Genomic DNA, 4,279 nt, shown 5'->3' on the forward strand with positions numbered 1-4,279 from the left:
AGTCGTACTGATATATGTGTATGTTTGTACTGAGTTATTTTTTGCAGAGTAATTTTGAATGGTTCCGAAAAAGGGTACTTGTACTGATGCTTGCATGGGTTTGTACTAAGTGTGTTTTCATTAACTAGACTTTGCTCTGTTTTTTGGGTAATATTTTTCTCGTAAGTTTTCAACGGTTTACTGTATCGTCGCCCCCGTACTTGTATGGTTTGTATCATCGAACTAAATGATATTTTATTCAAAAAGAAAATGTGTTTTTTTTATTTCTTTTTTTTAACTTAACATTTTTTTAACAACGTTGTTCTGAACTTCTCTCATTTTACGACTTGTACTGAGGTACTTACTAAGCAGGATTTTCATGGGGTTTCTTTTTTTGCTTGAACTTTACAATTTGATTTTCTGCCATTTCTTTTATTTCGAACGGACCACTGTTTTTAACTCGTACTGATGTACTTACTACGCCCGAACTGGGGTAGCTGTCGCGTGTCTCGGCGTGTTTTGAACTCGATAATATTTTTCGTCAATTTACTGCCCATTTTTTTCATCACACTTGAGAGAGTGATTAATAGGCTTACTTACTGGCCAGTAACACATGAACTCCTCGGGCAATAATACATGAACTACTAGGAACATAAATTTTTATCGAGCACTTGAAAACATAAAACATTACATAAAGAGAAGCACCGAACAGTGAATGTAAAAATAACTCCCACATCCATCATATACTGGGAGCTTCCACTTGAATAGGAAAATTTGTTTATCCCGTAACTTCGTCAACAGTTTGAGCTTGCATGTTTTATATCATTGAACTGAATGATATTTTTTTTAAAAAAATAAATCATTTGTGTTTCATTTTTTTGCTGAACTCAATATTTTTTGCAACAATGTTTTGAACTTCTCTCATTTTGCGACATGAACTTTTACCATTTGAATTTATGTGTTTTCTTTTCGTCTGAGCTTTTTCCCCAAAGTTATCTGGTACGCCGTGTTTGAACTTACAACTTTTGTAATTGTGAACTTGTCATGTTTTTACAATGCCAAGCTAGCAAATAGTAGGAGATTAAGCCAGCGAAGGGGCTACAGTAATACAACAGTCAGATCGATAGCTAGCAGCAATAACAGTGGTTACCAACATATAAATGAACTTGTAACAAACTTGCACACGACCTGACAACACAATACACATATGGATGACCACACAGCGAGTAGCGCTCCAAAAAAAAATGGACGACCACGCAGGAGGTTGCATATGGATGAAGTGGCCACCCATTTTTTCTCGTACCGAAGCTTCTCTGTACTGAAGCTTGTTTCCAGAAATCATATCAGTGGGTTATTAAACACCTGCAATAACATCAAAAGAGGAACACTAGAAAAAGAGGACGCCGCTATACAGGAACTACAGTGGACAGACCAACATAAATCCTCAAGCAATAATCGAGAGAGCTCACAATCTCCATGGCAAATGCCTATGAATTCACCATGGAAGGACCTCCCACTCCCCTGCACTATCTCCTTCCACTCCCTGCACACACACACACAGAGAGAGCAGAGAGAGGATGAGAGGGAGATGACTGCACCGGATCGAGGATGAGAGGGAGATGACTGCACCTTCATGCAACTCTTCTCCTGACCGGCTGTGGAGCGTGTTGTTGTACTGACAAGGCAAGGGTCCAAATACATCACCTAAATTAGTTCAAAGAATTTTACAAAAACAAGCAGGGAACAAAGACAAAAGTCATGTATGGCTATCATGCACAACTTCTATATACAGAAGGATTAGTAAGGGTCTCAGGAATCGACTACATTATTTCAGTCAACTCGATCTTCATTAGTACTAGAATGACTGGACAAGAAGTTTAGATTTGTAGCAGCACACGCACCAAACTTGCAGAGTTTTTCTTCAACATTTTTAGGTGATTGCATCAATAGTATGATTGGAAAAATATTTCAGATTTGTAGCAGCACACACACGATACTTACAGAATTTTATGGAAATGCACGAGTTCTGATTTATTAGTACATAGTTTCATGGAAATGCATGAGTTAACTTCTTCTAGGCACTATCTGGACATGGTGAAGACTAGCTAATGTAAGGATAGGCAGAGAACACTTAGTATTGAACTTTTTTCCAAGTATGTATTGAACTGATTTTTTTTCAATGAGCTATTGTAGTATAGGTACTAGAGCTACCAACATCTTTTTATATATCATGATAAAAAGCAAACAAACATGCATCATCTCCACCAGACCATTCTCTCATCATCTTCAGAACATACATACTAGAGAAAATTGAACTGACAGTAGAAGAAATTTATACTTTTTGGGACTATATCATGTAATACCACATCCAGAAAGCATGCCAAGCGAAATGTATATTTATTTTTAGTTGAAGAACTAGCAGTCTTGCAGCATAACAGGCACATCATGGTGCTATTAACTAACTTACAGAGATCCTTTCTGCTTTGTAGTAGTACCTGAGGTTACAAGGGTCGGAAATTTACCATTTGACGGCCTTCATGCCACCAGCAGCACCGGAGGCGACCTTGTGTCTCCTTTAACTTAGAACACCGTTCTCCTTTAGACGGTTGATTAATGCCACACACATGCACAAGACAGTGTGCCAAGAAACCAAACTGCACAAGTCAGAAGGCACAAACACCACGATGGCTGCTCTAGACCATAGAATGGATGGAAGCACAAGACGATAAAATAAAATAAGAATTGACTTGAACTTAAACCAAAAATGATAATTGAACTGAACTAAAATTAGATATTGGGCTGAATTAAAATAAGAAACATATAGCGAATAAACACAAGCATTTTTAGCAATCAATTTTTCCTCTTGAATATGTAGAGGGACACACCTTGTTTTTTCTATCAGATTCCTACATCCAGGCAAAGAAGTGGCTATAGGAGCTTCAGGACAAGGTACTTCAGCCCATGTTTTTGTACTTTCTCGTTGCATTGCTTCAGTTTGGTTCCAAGAACACTATGCTTCAGTTTCGGTTGCAGACCTGGTCGTCACAGCGGGTGGGCACCATGGAGGAAGAGGATCTGGAGCAGAAGCTCTCACACGATGAAGTTGTGGACGGCGCCGAGAACGTCGGTGGAGACATGTTCGGAGAGGTTGTAACATATCTACAGAACTGAAGGATATGCTTTTTGTATTATCCCTGATCATAATGAACAAACTATTTAGGACTGACGCATACATGATACTCGATCAATACTAAAATGGACAATATTTGTTAAGTTTCTATCTACGAACCTACCAACTTTCTCAACATGAACTTCTCGCTAAGGTTGTTCTTCGGTATTAAAAACTGTTTTCTGCATTAACAACAAACACCTAAAGAGCATCATGCTTGCAACTAGAAAACATGTCTTCTTTTCCCCTTTTTCACACAAACTACTTTGCAAAAAATCATGACACAGTTTTTGCAGTACAAGAACAACTTAAACACAATAATTCTCTGCAAATGAATTTTTGAAAGCACAATTTATTTATTTTCACTGCATTTTCTCCATAATTGGAGCAACAAATGCCATCTTTTTTTTGTAAAATGGAAGTACGAAAACATTTGTAACATGAATTTTGCTAACAGACATGTACTGATAAACTACTGAAGCTATTTGTTGACGAACTGTACTTAGTTTGGACAGGCAGCTCAGCCTCTTTTGGCACATGGGCACATGTATTAACATATCTAGTTGACAAGAGGTACCAAATGTCTGAAACAAGAAAAAGTACAGAAGCTGAATCAACACCGTACAACTTTTTGCTCCATGAACAAATGAATCCTCACCCAGCCGCAGTTTTTTTCTATTTGGATTCTATTGAACTGAAAAAAGCCCACAACGTGTACTGAAAAATACCTACGGTGCCAACTGAAAAAAGCGTACAAGTGTAGATGGGGGCATCGATCAGGTGCAGGAAGATGGCGGCGCCGTCGGCTGGGCTGCGGGCGGTGGCGGGATCCAGGGTGCCGGGGGGGTCTTGGGCAGGGCGGCAGTCGCTGTCGGAGATGGGGCAGCGACGAGGCGGACGCGACAGGAGATGACGGCGGCAGCCGCGGCGAGAGGTGAGGGGACGGAGAGCGCGGCGAGAGGTGAGGGGACGGCGGCAGCAGCGAGAGGAGTTAGACGGCGGCCACGGCGAGAGGTGGGGGGCAGCGGCCTCGGCGAGAGGTGGGGGGCGGCGACCGCGGTGAGAGGTGGGAGACCGTGGCCGGGAGATGAAGGCACAGGGGCGCCGCGGCCGGGAGATGAAGGCACAGGG

The sequence above is a fragment of the Triticum aestivum genome, chromosome 7B (assembly GCF_018294505.1).
Source record: "Triticum aestivum cultivar Chinese Spring chromosome 7B, IWGSC CS RefSeq v2.1, whole genome shotgun sequence".
NCBI lineage: Eukaryota > Viridiplantae > Streptophyta > Magnoliopsida > Poales > Poaceae > Triticum > Triticum aestivum.